This window comes from Ceratotherium simum, chromosome 17, assembly GCF_057802395.1.
Source record: "Ceratotherium simum simum isolate JZ-2026a chromosome 17, ASM5780239v1, whole genome shotgun sequence".
In the NCBI taxonomy this organism is placed as follows: Eukaryota; Metazoa; Chordata; class Mammalia; order Perissodactyla; family Rhinocerotidae; genus Ceratotherium; species Ceratotherium simum.
In genome coordinates this window covers 32,900,655-32,917,588 of record NC_141916.1, presented here as the reverse complement: position 1 = coordinate 32,917,588, position 16,934 = coordinate 32,900,655, and the positions used below count along the sequence as shown (strand labels likewise).

General features: G+C 41.4%; 1 protein-coding gene and 1 pseudogene across 4 annotated transcripts in view; both read left to right on the top strand.

The window, feature by feature from the left end:
• The window catches only part of LOC101407294 (fatty acyl-CoA reductase 2-like), a 126,145-nt gene that overhangs the window by 26,107 nt on the left and 83,104 nt on the right, over positions 1-16,934 (top strand). The window contains exon 1 of one of the 4 annotated variants that reach the window (XM_087442623.1): positions 1,156-1,288. The exons of 2 other annotated variants lie outside the window; for them this stretch is intronic. The gene's annotated coding sequence lies outside the window, so the exon portion shown is untranslated. Of the gene's footprint in view, positions 1-1,155; positions 1,289-16,934 lie in introns of those variants that run through there. One more of the 4 variants, XM_087442618.1, reaches the window with a different exon arrangement.
• Positions 4,433-14,947, top strand: LOC147914770 (uncharacterized; annotated as a pseudogene).

Below are 16,934 nucleotides of genomic sequence, written 5' to 3'. Positions count from 1 at the left end.
CTTTTGAGTCCCTCTAATGAATTTTTCATTTCCAGTATTGTATTCTTCATTTCTGATTGGTTCTTTTTTATATCTTCCATTTCTTTGTTGACATTCTCACTGAGTTCATCTATTCTTCTCCCCAGATCAGTGAGCATCCTTAACACTCTTAGTTTGAACTCTCTGTCGGGTAGGTTGCTCATTTCTGTTTCACTTAGTTCCTTTTCTGGGGTTTTGTCCTGTTCCCTTACTTGGAATGTATTCTTTTGCCTCCTCATTTTGCCTCTTTCCCTGTGCCTGTGTCTACGTATTAGGTCGGTCAGCTACGTCTCCTGCTTTTGGATAGGTGACCATATGTAAGTGATGCCTTAGGAGGCTTCCAGTGTGCTTCCCTCAGTTCTCAATGTTCCAGGGGTGGCCCCTATGTGGGCTACGTGTGTCCTTCTATTGTGGCCTATTAGCTCTCCCTATAGGCGCCCAGGGAGGCTGAGTTATGCTCCTGGCTAGCTGTTGTAATGCTCAGCTGCTTGTAGTTGTTGTGGGCCCTTCAGTCTCTTTATCAGGTGTGGGGAACCCCAGCACAGTTGGCTGTAAGTTCTAATATCACATTTGCGTTGCAGTATTTCTTTTAAGTGAGTAGGCCCCCAGTGTGGCAGGTTGTTAGGCTCAGGGCCTTACAATTGCTGTAAACCTCTAGCCTATTAGGTCTCTTGTTAGCTCTCTGAGGATTGCAGCTGGGTGGGGCTGCCCTCAGGCACAGGAGCACCCAATTGTTTCAGGCTTTGGAAGGTGGGGCAAACCTCCTATGTGGGTCTTTGAGAAGCACAATTCTTCTGCAGCTGACAGGCCCTGTTGCCCACAGGTCCACACACACAGTCAACACAGTCCTGCCCCGTGTGAGCGCCCCGACCTCCCCAAGCGGACCCAGTCTCTCCACGGCGGGAGCCCCACACACTCCGCCACCACCCCACACTCTCCACCCGCTCCTTGTGCACACCCTGCCCCGCTCAAGTCAGCTCAGTTGCCAGGCTGCAGAGAATCCAGTCACCAATCTATGCAGGCCCACACGTTGCCTGAGGGCTTGTTGTTGGGTGGGGCCAGTCTCTAGGGTGGGCTGCCTGCCCTGGCTGAGCTGGATTAAATCGGTGCTCTAGCGGGTGGAGCAGACCCTGGGCTAGCAGGTCTCAGGGAAAACTCCAATGGCGTCTGTGTCAGCACGCTCAGACCAGGCCACAACAATGGCCGCCGCCAATGTCCCAGTCCCTGGAGAGGTTTCACCCCTCACCGAGATGCACTCAGGGCCTATTAGGTGAGTCTCTTGTCACCGAAGCACTGTGTACCTTTCTTTCTGGTGATTTTAGGATGCTTTCTGGAACGGGTGAGTTTGTGTGCGGGCCCTTTAAGAGCCAGTTTTCGTTTCTTTGTGAACCGGGTTTTCTGGGGGTGCTCCCCAATGCTTTAGTAGCAGGCAAAGTCAGATATTGTGCCACTCGTCTCGATTGTGCTGAGTCCACAAAATGCCCACAGCGGGGGCGCTCCCCGGCTCAGGGCCCCGCGCCTCCAGGGAGGGTGCGTACCTGTGAGCTGCTCCCGGCGGCCGTGAAGCTGGCGGCTTGTGAAGGCGGCGTTTTTCCTCTCCAGAAGGGAGTCTCTGCCTCTTCTACCCCAGTTAGGATTGTCTGTTGTTGCAGGAGTTCCTCTTATCCAGTTTTCAGTTCTGTCTCAGGGGTAATTTTTCCACGAGTAGTTGTAAATTGGCTGTGTCCACGGGAGGAGGTGAGTTCAGAGTCTGCCTACGCCGCCATCTTGACTCCGCCTCCAACAATATATACTTATAATTTAAAAATTGACAAATCTTTTATACTTATGAGCTCAGGTTTTGAAAATTCTTCTAAATAGATAATTATTATATATCCCCACTGATTTTTTTTTAATGACACAAGTAGTTTTGCTGTTATATTTTGAGTATTTCATTTATTATCTCTATGAAAGGACAGATAGCTTTTGTGTTTTTAAAGAAAAAGTTAATTTAGGTATTATTTACCCCCTCTTTTAGCTCAAACAACCCCTATCCAATCACCTTGTTCTTACCTCCAATACTACTTTTATCCTATATTTGAGAGAGTGACTTCTACCCCAGTTTTCTAGCCTTCATCTCTTCCATCATTCCAAGAACTTCCAAAATTGTTCTTTCTCTATCAAAAAGACAAATGCTCATATTCCTCTGATTCCAGCTTCTGACAGGATACCTCACAAGATTCACTTTTACCTTTGCTTATGCAAAATACAATTTCAGGTATTCTTATCCCAGGTATCTGGCTGGAGATCTTTCCTTTAATACGCAAATATCATAGGTTAGCCTCTCATTCCGAGCATTCTGGGAAATCAGAATTCGTGTGCAAATTCCCAAGGATTCCTGGCAGGCTTATCTTCTCTGGATCACCTCTCATTCTGGATTCCTGCTTCCACTAGATTCTTCACCCCTCTGCTAATTTGTTCTCCACCAGTCGTGCCTGCTCTTTCCATATCACTTCTGGTTGGCAGACACTGCTCCCTTTACCAAGAATACCACTAACGTACGTGTATAGCATACCCTTCCTAAAGGCTTGAGGTAACGGAGAGAGATTTCAGCACAAAATGGGATTTTTTTTTTTATTTCACTTCACAGTCCTGCCTCATCATCCAAAGAACGGATTTTTTTTGTTTGCGTTCTGTCTTCCTCAGGGAGCTCCCACCATTGCACCCAGGCCCTCTCTCCTCCTCTGAAATCCCTTCTCTCCCTCTCTGTCTCTCTTCCTTCTGTCCTGGAGGTGAGAACTGGTGGTTGTCATGACTAAACATGTCCATACTTTCCTGAACAAAACAGAAATGATCTCCGTAAGAAGATTTCTGCCTTTCTCGTAACTTCGAATTGCAATTCTCTATGTGCAATATTATCACTTTACATTTTATTAGCATTATCTTTTTCTCTCTGTAAGTTTTTGTTGAGAAGACACTATATCTGTTAAAAATGCTTCCAAGAACATCTAGGCCAATACCAATTCCAGATACAATGTTTTGATGGGGGGAGATTATATAATTGAAAAGAGTAACTGAACTATGTAATTATTCACAGATGAAAGGTGTACATTTTTTTAAAGTGCCAGGAATTTTATTGTATATTGGAAGGCTAATTTTGAAAAAGCCATTCTGAATTTGTACTAAAGAAAGGTTAAGCTACATATATGCTACATAATATAAAGTGTGTGTATATGTGTGTGTACATATATAACGTATGGATATTTATGTATGTTTGCAAACATGTGCTAAAATGCACTTCTCTACTTCACCTTTTTTTCCTTTAATATTACTGTGACTTTTTTCTTTATATTTGATAGAAATCTAACAATATTTTCTCAAGAAAATGCAGAAGAAATTTCTGTAAATTTTAGATTTATTTTACCTAGAAATTCTGCAGATTGTGGTTTCTATTTTTATGTGTATATACTACTCAGTTTCCTTTCCCTCTCTTCAGGAAAAAAAACGTTTCTCTTCCTCCCTCCTCTGTCTTTCCAGCTCAATCCCTTTATTTCTTGTTTTATTTTTGCATACTGAGGTGTTTTTTGCAGACTTCACTGCAACCACACAGTTTTCCCAATATTTCCTTTAATGTTTTCTGAGCTACTTTAAAAAATATATGTATGAAATGTAAAATCCACCCTTGGCTTCCTGTGTCAACATTTGAAATAAAAGGCAAAGTCTCCTTTTTCTTGTGGGCTATTCCAGCAGTGGGACTTGTGTTGCTTGCTGTCTCTCCTGCCTTTTGTTCCTGACAAGGCACCTTGGCTGCTCCAGGGAGTGGTTGCTTCCTGAGCGAGTTGCTGATGGGTGTAGCAGAGTACCCGAGGGTGTGCGTCTGAGTGCTGAGGAAACTCCGCCTTCCTCTCCAGAGTCTCCACTGAGAAATCACTTCAGTCAGTGTACTCAGTGACAGTGAAAGATGGCAAATGTAGGGGCACCATGGGTTCTTGGGGTGCTGAGTCGGAACACTAAGCATGGATCTTGTCTCTGAATATTTTTGTGCATCCTTTTCAAGGCACAGCTTTTCATGGTACACAAAAGGATTCACACAAGTTTTGACACAAAACTTCAGGGTTTCTGTGGACCGAGGAGGAGTCTATGTGAGTTTGAGGCCTTTCCCTTCACTCCATTTAGAGCTGGGTAACCTGAGATAACAAATAAATTGTAGTAACTATAACAAAATCTTCTTTTCTTTAAAATCCTATTATCCTTGATCAACTCTCCTTCTTGACCTCTGAACTCATTAATCCAGTGAGTTCAGCCAGTACTCTAAATTACTGAATGTGCGCATGCCAAAATTCTGCATCCTGGAGCTAACGTTATTTTTAAATGCTTTTAAAGTTACAGAGAGGCCCACATTCAGTAAGTGAAATGCCCTAAGTCGGTCACTGGGATGCAGCAGAAGTGGGCAGCACCGTGGTCCCGTGAACCAGTGACAACACAATCAGAAAATGATTCCCCCACGAGCAACTTGAGTCTCACCACCTACTGGACTCTAGACCAGTTCATGTATTCAATTTATGAAGAAATAAAGAAAGATGGAGTTAGGGTTACCATCACATCCCAGGTATCTCCTTAATAGTGCAGCTGACTTGAACTTTTCTGCTAACTCAGCAGACCTGTGGACTAATATCATGACACTTGGAGGCACTTCCTTTTAAGGAAAACTAAAAGTACTCAAAAAGTACAAGTTAGGGTTAGGAAAGCTCAGTGGAGGAAAAGCCTCTTTTATCTTTTCTGCGTTTGGGTAATGGTTAACGGAATAACTTTGGAATTAGTGAGATCATGTTCAAAACCTTGCTCTGCCACTTGTGTGGCCCCATTTATAAGTGAATCTCTATAAATTCCCTTCTGTAAAATGAGTATAATAGTTGTGTGGAAATAAATGGAGACCAACCAAGTGAGAACAAGCAAAGGCTGTCTGTTCTGAGCTTGCTACAGCAAGGGAGTCAGCCACTGTCACTTGCATTTTGGCCCCGACTCAGAAGCAGACAGAGGAGCGGGAAAGCCTTAGAGTGGAAAAGGTGAGGGTTTTGAATGTGCTGTGATTGGGGGCTGTTGGCATGGGGAGGCTATAGGCAGGCTAAATAGAACGGGGGCTTCCTGTGTGATTGATAAGGAGTACATATTTGGCTTTCTCTAGTTGGTATTAAGTTGGAAGTGGGCACAAAAATTAGGGAAGCTGTCAGTTGTTCATCAAGTCCTGGCTGTTTGGGGCTATGACAGAAGTTATTGTTTAGCTTCCTGGATTGTCACTAGAGATAGCAATTTGATATCCTGCAAATCTGGGTGGCCTCCTGGGTTGTTTATCGTAGATAAGAGGTTGGGTTCCTGTAGGCTGTGCATCAAAGTTCTATTTTTATACATGCTCTGGCCGTTCTACTGTTTGTATATTCAGTCTCTCATGAAAAGCAATCATCACAGTGCTGTCATCTAGCAGGTGCTCAATAAATAGAAGTACATTCTCTGCAAGTGTTTGAAATCACTTTCTGGTGTGTTTTTCTTCATGTCAGTGCTGGAGTTTGGATCAGAACTGGGTGGATATGGGGAAGCCAGATTATGCTGGTAAAACGAGGTCCTTTTCTGTAGAATTATGTCACAGGTGAAAGGGTATATCATGTTGTAAGTGAAACACCTGTGAATTCCTTAGGAGAGTCTGAAATTGCCCATCCCATTCATTTCACTTCTAGGAACTGTCCAAGCCCAAAAGAAACTAGAGTTCTAATAGGCCTCTGAATTCATCCTGAATTTAGGATATGATCTGGGGAACCAATGAGCTTAAAGCCACTTGCGGTTGTTAAAAGTTTTATAATAAGAACTCTCAAAGAATGAGAGACAAAGCACCTTATCCTGAACAGGTAGATGTTTTGTTCATCATTATATCCCCAGCATCTAGCACCAGACCTGGAGCATAGTATTCACTTAATGAGTAGTTGAATGAATGAATAAGAATGAGTGAATGAATAAATTTCCCAACTTAAGTAGCTATTGTAAAGAAAGTAGGTGTCACCTGGCATGCTATTTGCTATGTAGTTTAGATATTCCTGTATGTTCTTTATCTCACCAGAGCTCCTAAAGTCTGATTGAGCTAAAAATTAATCAAATCTTTGATCACAGAATTTATAATGATAGGCAAAATCAAGAATGACTATTTTGGTCACTTTCTCCCCCCAGCATGATGAATTGTAGAAAGCAAGTGCCAATTAACACATTAGATAAAATTTTAAAGCCCTTTTCAATGAACAGGAAAGAAAGAGGACTTGAAGTAGCTTATCTTATTAGCATCCATGTGAAGTGGTGCCGAATTTGAACTTTAAATGCTAAACTTATTCAAATGATTTCACAGAAATATGTTCCAAGCCATTTGGCTCACACAGCCTCCCAGGGACTGTACATCTCAATGTGACAGGAAGAGCTTCTTGCATTTTATATGGCAGAGTCCCTGGAGATGAGGAAATCAGAGACAAAAGACCCGGCTCATCCTCCAGCCATTACTAGTGTGCACTTCATCCTCCACACACCCACTTATCCATGTTTGTTCATGTGTTCATTCACTTAATAACCTTGAGCACCTAGAGTTTACCGGGCACGAGGGATAAAAAGTGAATGTGCTGTCTCTGCCCTCAAAGAGCTCAAGGGTATGATGAAATCAGTGATGAACACAAATGCAGCTAGGGACAAGATCTGACAGCATGTTCATTCAATTATAATATCTGGAGGACATAACAATGCCTAAGGTCTCTGCCCTTCAAGAACTCCAGAAAACTCAGCAGAAAACTCAGGTACACAAATATGCAAGAAAGAGCATGGTATCTGAGTAAGAGAAAAAACAAATCAACCTTCCAATATTTCTACCACTCATCTCTCATTGACCGGCCTCATTGACCCAATGGTAAAATGTGCCAGGTTCTCCTTTTTCATTAAATCCTCCCAATAATATTGTTGCCCTTTTACAAACGAGGAAATAGCATCTGATGAAGCCCAAGTCACTTGCCTAAGATCGTGGCTCGTAAATAGTAGAGCTAAAACTCAAACCCACATCTGCCTTATTTAGTCCTCCTCTCATTATATTAATGTTTTCCTATGAAATTAATGGACAACCCCGTCCAGATGTACTGAATCAGAGTGGGATGCAGGAGCAGGGGGAGACTTTGAACCTGCAATTTTGATAAGTAAACCCCCCGGATGGATCTGTATGCACTGAAGAGTGAGAACCACTACTGCCTTGCCCCTCTAGTTGGGCTGCTTCTTGCCTCTGGCCTGGGCCACTGAGATAGAGTCCAGATGTGTGTTTTCCCCTCCATTCTCAGCCCCTCCTGATGATTATCATTCCCTTGATCAAAACTCTTCAGTCCCTGTAAAGGCTTACCTCTTTATCTAGGCATTGAAGTTTCCATCTGTTGTCATCTACTCTCCTAGCCTGGGGTTCCTTGACTTCTTTTTAGGAGCGATCTTCCACAGCCATACTATGTGCAGTTAGAATACACATCAAACTTTCTCATATCTCTTTGCTTTACCATCATCATTACCCCGAATACCTTCTGAATTTCTGCATCTCCAATCACACTCTTTATTCAAAAACCAGTTTCACAGTACACGAATGAATTACTGTTCCCCTCCAAAGGAAGTAAAAACTCCTTCCTGTAGTCACCTTAATATTTTATGTTGTTATATATAGTATATTTTATTTTATATATTATATTTTATAAAGCATTATATCTATGCCATATTTTGCCTTTTACCATCATGTTACTTAGACTCTCTTCCTGGTTGGAGGCAGGCCCTTAGAATACAAGCAAGAATCCAGACTCAGGAATTCTTATATCTTCCTCTAGCCTCATATATTTATTATAGCTTAAGGTGGGGTACATAGAAATCAAAATTCAGTTTTTTTATTTTGTGAGGAAGATCAGCCCTGAGCTAACATCCATGCCAGTCCTCCACTTTTTGCTGAGGAAGACTGGCCCTGGGCTAACATCTGTGCCCATCTTCCTCCACTTTATGTGGGACGCCGCCACAGCATGGCCTGACAAGCGGTGCGTTGGTTCGCGCCCGGGGTTCCCAACCCTGGGCTGCCAGCAGTGGAGTGTGCGCACTGAACCGCTACGCCACGGGGCCCGCCCCCTCATTTTTGATTGAAGAAGTAAACATAGGTGTTTATAAAACAGCTTATTAAAAATTGCATTGGCTTATAAATTCTGAAATAATGGTTCAGATGTAGAACGAGATAGCAGCGGTTCAACTGTGAAACAGCAACCTTAATAATATGAAAACATTCTATCCTTGTCCACAGTAAAATGAACTGAGAGTGGATTTTACAACTCCAGTAAATACTATAAGAAGCATGTGAAACATAGGTGATTTGATTGGCTAGTATGCACTAATTAGCATTATAAAAGAGAGTTGAAAATGAAATTAATATCCATTCAAATAACATAGTAACTCGAGGAGAGAACAGAGTGCTTTTTTCCTTCGCTAAAGCAGTATTAAACCATTAAGCATAGGAAGTTGTCCCAAATGCAGCTGTGATGGACAGTGTCTCCTAAAGGCTCGTACTTTGTTGTACAAAACCTGTACTTTTCTTTTCATGTTGTATGGCTACTACCACAGCTTAATAGGGATGTGAAGTAATTTTTTCAGATCTATAAGTACCTTCTTTTAAGGACAAATGCCTAAAATCTTTGTTGATTTTTAATAGATTTTGTTGTACAATATCAGAGAAAATAAAAGTGCTGTTTGTAGTTTATTGCTCTTCTGACGTGAAATAAGGTCCTGTGACAGGGAGAGGATTAGCTTTAATTCAGAACTTAGTCCTTCATGAAGGCCTCGCTGCATATTTCCAAATAGTGCATTTACGTGTATTCAGATGTTTCCTGAGAGATTGTCAATTTATTGGCACAGGTTCTCATCAGTAACTTCCTTTAGGAAATAAGGATTTCAAATTTACTGTATTATATTGATTTATGTATAATTAACTAACCTCCATATTAACTGTTTTAAAAAATGTAATTTCCCAGCTGGTTCAAGAGTCATTAGTTGTTATGTGGCAATGACTAAGCTCCTGGAATCTCACTGCATGGGTGTGGAACGCTGTGTGTTTTCTTTGGACGGATATAGTTAATAAGTATGTGTCTAATCATCGACAGTAACAAATTCTGGTGACCCACATATCTGCAGAACTATGTGTTTTTATATATAAACTGTTGCAATCTTTTGTGCAAACAATAATTTGTGCTATGATTTTGTAGCAGTTTTTCAGTGTTATTCTACGAAGCAAGTGTCTTTTTGGTGGACTGAGTTTATGATGTTAAATCTATCTCCTTTTACTCAGAACTTGTTGTGAAAGATCTTCACACATTCCAACTATTTTGTTTCCACGTAATTTCCTCAGATGAATAACAGGTTGAGATACAGTTGTGCGGATCGGGAAACAGAAATCTCCAACTTCATTTCTAAACTCTGCTTGAATGAGTCTGATGAGTCTTTTAACCCATATGAGCAGCAAAGGAAATGACTGTATCTTATAAATAAAAATAGGATGCTTTGATATATAACCTGTTCATGCTACAGTAATACAATATATTTATGAATCATCGGTATGCTATTCTATCTGTGCTGAGATTTTCACTATATATTTTTTAAAATCCTTTAAATAGCCATTTGTTTCCATTTTTAGCGTTGGGAAGCAGGAACATAGAGAAAAATAATTTTTAAAAGCTTTCGTTATTTACATGAAAAGATGTGTCCTCATTCCACCTCCCCCAATACGTGTGTTGCTATGAGCGAGGCCTGTGAGCTCTGAGGCTTGTAGTGAACCTGTGGAAAGTCTCTTGGTCAAGATCACCTGAATGCAAGCTGGAGGCCGGTGAAGCTCAGACTTGAGCTCTGGCTGGAGTGAAGCCAGGCTCTGCTGCTTCCCGACTGTGTTATCCCCATTCTACTACATTAGAAATGAGAGTTCTCAAGTAAACAGATTGTTTTATGCATCAGTTTAAGAAAAAACAAATCTTAGGGACCACATAGGGTTACGTTAAAGATACAAGCGAAGGTACAAAATATGATCTGGGAGCAGACACACTCAGATTCCCTACACCAGCATCCCTCTCACCACTTATATGCGAACCCATTGGGGAGCTCATTAAAATACATCTACCTGGGCCCCACCTCAGACTTCCTAAATCAGAATCTCAGAAAATGGGGTCTGGTCAAGAGCAATTTTAACGAGCTTTCCAAATGATTCCAATGCCCACGAGGGTTTGTGAACCCCCTCTTGACTCTTTATTCATTAATTAAATGAATCAGTCCTTCAGTCCTGACTCATTCATTCATTGACTCAATATTTATTTAGCCACTTTTCATTGCAGAGGACTGTGCTGGTTAGCATGTGAGGAATAATACAGAATAAAATATAGCATCTGCATCAAGTGTTTTGCTACCTATTTAGGGTGACAAGATGTGTCCTCAATGTTTATTAATAAATAAGCACAAGGTATTTGGATTCAAGATCAAAGTAGTGTTTATAGTATAACATGTAACATCTAGAACAAGAGAAAGATCATTCTAATCTGGTCAGATGACATTTGGTAATGCAAACTCTCTTGACCGTTACTATTTTATTATTAAAACCATGCTGTGAAATAGATAGAATATTATTTAACAGAAGAGAAAATTGACTCTCAGAGCTGTCAAGATTTGGGATTCGGAGTTACATGATCAGTTAGTAGCAGAGCAAATTGCATGTCTAGATTTTATAATTCCAGTGTTCTCACTGTGCCTATATTGGATCTCATATAATTTTTTTCTTTCTTAAGCAGTCTAGAGATAGAAGAGTTTAGATAAGGTGAAATTATTTGAGTATTGAATATTTTAGCTGAAAAACAGACAAAAAGAAATAATTCCAAATCAAATAAATAAAATTCCTTCCTGTCTGTACGTATTTTATGTTCAGCTACCAAGCCATCAAGCAAGGGTTCTGTTCAACAAAAATGTGAGAGAAGTCTTGCATAGGGTGAATACGTTAGGAGAAAACACATAATAATTGTGATGGTTAATTTTATGTGTCAACTTGGCTGGGCCACAGAAATAAGTTTGTGAGGGGAGCCCCAGCATCCTTGAAGAGCTCTGTGATTGCTCTTCTCTGTAGGCCAGAACTTACAGTGGAAACTTCTGTCATTAAATGCAATGGAGATCCCAGGGTGGAAGGGGCCAAGTGGTGACCCTCATTTGTTAAAGTCACGGTGGTCATGGTCACCATAACGGACAGCAGAGTCAAAGCAGCAATCAGAATAGTCTGCCTTGTAGAGACCTATGGCTTTGCCTGGTTGATCGTGGTTTTCCTAGAAGCCTACAGATCTTACTAATGTAAGCCTACAGATCTTACCTGATCTATATAAGCAGAAAAGTTCTAGGTCAAATGAATAAAAGTCTAACTTGAATCGTAAAAACAGAGTCATGACCCCTTAATCAATTCTCAGACTTGAGCCAGTTTACAGACCCAGTGCCCCTTGAATGAAGGGGAAGCCAAGTCCCCTTGAGAAAGGACCCCAGTACATTGCTAAAAATTTGTACTGTCAATCTTTTCCCCAGCCCTCCCCAAAGAGATCTATGGCCTTTTACCAGGGTAACTGTACATTGGGGAAAAGGAAATAATGAGAGCTTTCAGGGACTGCTGGACACTGGCTCTGAACTGACACTAATTCCAGGAAACCCAAAATGCCACTGTGGTCCACCAGTCAGAATAGGGGCTTATGGAAGTCAGGTGATCAATGGAGTAATAGCTTAGGTCCTTCTTACGGTGGTCTCAGTGGGTCTCCAAGCCCACTCTGTGATTATTTCTCCAGGTCCAGAATGCAGAACTGGAATAGATACAGTCAGCAGCTGGCAGAACCCCCACAATGGTGCCCTGACCTGTGGAACAAGGGCTATTATGGTGAGAGAAGCCATGTGGAAGCCACTAGAACTGCCTCTGTCTTGAAAAATAGTAAGCCAAAAGAAATACCTCACTCCTGGAGGGATTGAAGAGATTAATGCCACCCTCAAGGACTTGAAAGATGCAGGGGTGGAGATTTCCACCACATCCCCATTCAACCTGCCTATGTGGCCCATACAGAAGATAGATTTTTGTAGAATGACAATGGATTATTATACACTTAACGCAGTGGTGACTCCAATTGCAACTGCTGTACCAGGCTTTCATTGCTTGAGAAAATTAACACATTCCCTGGTGCCTGGCATGCAGCTATTAATCTGGAAAATTCTTTTTTCTCCATCCCTATTTATAAAGATCCCCAGAAGCAGTTTTTTTCAGCTGGCAAGGTCAGCAATACACCTTCATCGTTCTACCTCAGGAGTATATCAACCCTGCAACCCCATGTCATAATTTAGTTTGCAGGGATCTTGACCACATTTCCCTACTACAAGATATCATATTGGTCCATTGCATTGATGAAATTATGGTGATTGGACCTAGCAACTACTCTAGACTTATTGGTAAGAAATTTGTGTATCAGAGGGTGGGAAATAAATCCCACAAAAATTCAGGGCTTTCTATCTCAGTGAAATATTAGGGGTCCAGTGGTGTGGGGCATGTTGAGTTATCTTTCCTCAGGTGAAGGATAAGTTGTTGTATCTGGCTTCTCCTACAACCAAAAAAGAGACACAACACCTAGTAAGCCTCTTTGGATTTGGAGGCAATATGTTCCTCGTTTGGGTGTGTTACTCTGGCCCATTTAGTGAGGAACCTAAAAAGCTTCTCATTTTGAGTGGGGCCTAGAACAAGAGAAGGCTTTGCAACAGGTCCAGGCCGCCACACAAGCTGTTCTGCCACTTGAGCTGTATGATCCAGCAAATCTAATGGTGCTTGAAGTGTCGGTGGCAGATAGTGTTTGAGCCTTTAGCAGGCCTCCACTGGTAAGTCACAGCACAGGCTCTTAGGATTTTAGAGCAAAGCCCTGCCATGCCCTATGGATAACTACTCTCCTTTTAAGAAACAGAATTAGGCCATCATGAACTGGGTGTTGTCAACCAAGCCATAAAGTTGGGAGTGCACAGGAGCACTCCATCATCAAATGGAAGTTATATATATCTGATCAGGCCCAAGCAGGCCCTGATAGCACAAGTAAGTTACGTGAAGAAGTGGCCCAAATGCCCCGGGTCCCCACTCTTGCTATACTACCTTCTCACTCCCAGCCTACACTTATGGCATCAGGGGAATTTCTTATAATCAGTTCACAGAAGAAGAGAAGACTTGGGCCTGGCTTACCAATGGTTTTGCATGATACACAAGTACCACCCAAAGTGGACAGCTGCAGAACTACAGCCCCTCTCTGGGACATTCCTGAAAGACAGTGGTGAAGGGAAATCCTCCCGGTGGGCAGAACTTCAAGCAGTGCACCTGGCTGTTCACTTTGCTTGGAAGAAGGAATGGTCAGACGTGCAGTTATATACTGATTCATGGACTGTGGCCAATGGTTTGCCTGGATGGTCAGGGACTTGGAAGGAACATGATTGGAAAACTGATGACAAGGAAGTCTGAGGAAGAGGTATGTGGGGTGAGCAAAAGCACAAAGATACTTGTGCCCTATATAAATGCTCACCAAAGAGTGACCTCAGCAGAGGAAGATTTTAATAATCAAGTGGATAGGATGACCTATTTGGTCAATACCAGTCAGTCTCTTTCCCCAGCCATCCCTGTCATCACCCAATGGGCTGGTCAACAAAGTGGCCATGGTGGTAGGGATGGAGGTTATGCATTGGCTCAGCAACATGGACTTCTGCTCAGCAAGGCTGACTTGGCTATGGCCATAGCTGAGTGCCCAATTTAGCAGCAACAGAGACCAACACTGAGTCCTTGATATGACACCATTCTCTAGGGTGATCAGCCAGCTACCTAGTGGCAGATTGATTACATTGGACTGCTTCCATCATGGAAGGGGCAGTATTTTGTTCTCACTGGAATAAACACTTCAGATATGGATTGGCTTTCCCTACATGCAATACTTCTGCCAAAACTATCATGAGTGGACTTAACAGAATGCCTTATCCACTGTCATGGTATTCCACACAGCACTGCTTCTGATCAAGGAACTCACTTCACAGCAAATGAAATGTGGCAATGGTTTCATGCTCATGGAATTTACTGGCCTTACCATGTTCTCCACCATTATGAAGCAACTGGCTTGCTAGAATGGTGGAAGGGCCTTTTGAACTCATTTACAGTGCCAGCTATGTGTCCGTACCTTACAGGGCTGGAGCCAGAAGGCTGTATATGCTCTGAATCAGCATTCAATATATGGTGCTGTTTCTCCCATAGCCAGGATTCACAGGTCCAGAAATCAAAGGGTGGAAATGACAGTGTCACCACTCACTATTACCCCTGGTGGCCCACTAGCAAAATTTTTGTTTCCTATTCCCACTACCTTAATCACAGATGGCCTAGAGATCTTAGTTCCAAAGGAAGGAATGTTTCCACCGGGAGACACAACAATGATTCCACTGAACTGAAAGTTAAGACTGCTGCCCGCCACTTTAGGTTTCTCATGCCTCTGAATCAACAGGTAAAGAAGGGAATTACTGTGCTGGCTGCAGTGATTGATCCTGCCTACCAAGGGGAAATTGAGCTGCTACTCCACAATGGAGGTGAGGAAGAGTATGTCTGAAATACAGGAGATCCCTTTGGGCCTCTCTTAGTATTATCACGCCTTGTGATTAAGGTCAATGGAAAACTAAAATAACCCAATTCAGCCCAGTCCCTTCAGGAATGAAGGTTTGGGTCACTTCACCAGGTAAAGAACCACAACCAGCTGAAGTGCTTCCTGAGGGCAAAGGGAATACAGAATAAGTCATGGAAGAATGTAGTTATAAGTACCAGCTACGGCCATGTGACCAGTTAGAGAAATGAGGACTGTAATTGTCATGAGTGTTTCTTTCTTATTTTGTGATGAATATGTTTGTGTGTGTGTAAAGCAAAATCTTTGTTTTCTTCGCTATCTAATCCCCTTAACATGTAACATAAGATGTACTGATTTTATATCATAGTATTTAAGTAGTAACTTTACATCATAGTATTGAAGTTATGGGATATCAAGGAGAAGAGTAAACATTACCCAAAGACTTTGCATCCTCTTCTGGGCAGAGTTAGCACATTTTTGGTTGCATGCAGGACAGTTGTATCATGTGGGGCAGAAGTATGATCTTGTTATCATCTTTATTGGAGATTAAGTATGATTTAAGGAGATGCATATGGGTGCCAAGTTGACAAGGGGTGGACTTATGGTGGTTAATTTGATACATCAACTTGGCCGGGGCACAGTGCCCAGATATTTGGTCAAACATCATTCTGGGTGTTTCTGTGAAAGTATTGTTTGGATGAGACTAACATTTAAATCAGTGGACTTTGGGTGAAGCAGGTTATCCTCCATGATGTGAGTGGACCTTATCCAATTAGTTGAAAGCCTTAGTGGAACAAAGACCGACCTCCACCAAGAAAGAATTCTGCCAGAAGACTGCCTCTGGACTCAAAGTGCAACTCTGCCTTGAGTCTCCAGCTTGCAGATTCTGGATTGACCAAGCCTCGACAATCTTGTGAGCCAGTTCCTTAAAATCTCTCTCTCTATCTCTCTCTCTATATATATCTGTATCTGCATAGATACAAATATAGATATTCTCTCGATATATATATTCTGTTTCTCTGGAGAAGCTCACACTAATACAATAATAATCTATGTCATGTCATCTCCTAAAAAAAATAGTCTTAAATTTTAAGTCGAGCATGAGAAAGTATATTGGCTTACTATCCATTCGGTTGGGTTCCTTTTGTCATTCTGTTAATAGATCAACCATTTTTCTGTTTATAACCTGACCCAATTTATAATTTACCAAGAGGAAATAGGAAGCATCAAGATTTACATTTGTTTGTGACTCTTTTGACATCATTTTAGAATCTTCACATGCTGCCCGATGTTTGACTTATATATAAACGGTAATAACAATACCATGCATTTTTATAATGCTTTACCATTTAGCAAGAACATTTGCATATTAGTTATCCACACCTAACACAGTGTGTAGCATGTAGCAGACTCTTAATACACCTATTTAATCAATGGTGATGAAATGAGGCATTTAGGTCATATCTTTCTCCTTTTTCATTTCTGTTAAATTTGGAGGGTTTTTTTGAAAGCTTACTAATGAGCTAAGCAAAAGCAAACTAGAAGAATGTGTTGAGGTGATTGCTAAATTTTGTGCTCTTAAAGCCAGCCTGGATTATCCCTCTCTACTGGGACTATTTCCAAATTGATTTTTCTTGACTATGGAGCATTGCTAATCCAATTAGTTGGGGACTTGGGCCCCCAGCAGCTGCCCACAATACCCCTGGGGGTGAATATTCCTCCAACAAGAACTTAAAAGTTCTCCCAGAAAAACTTTATATAACAAGCCCACAGTGAAATGTATCTAAGTTCGTTGCTGGATTGTATAATTTGGGATATACTCAGGAAACTAAAGCAATAAAAAGAAAGGACTCACTGACGAAAACTTTTTTTTTTCACTGAGTACTTGACAAACAGATAAGTGATTTATATACAGATTTTTAAATTAGATTAATAGATTAACTTAATTTGGATTAATGGGGTCTCTGTAGTTTATCATGAAAGAGCTGTCCATATTTTCACAAATGTGTGAAAACCAAGAACCAATCAATATCTTACCTCTAATGCTGCAAAGATGGGAAAATGAGACAGATACATTTGCTTCATTATAAAGGTTGACTCCAGAATTGAAAGAGTTGATATGAATTATTATGAAGAGTTATTTTACTCCCTTATCCAAAAATGTGCATGTCTCTGTTCTCGTGTGTTTGTATGTGTATTAATCTGCTCAAGCTGCCATAACAAAAT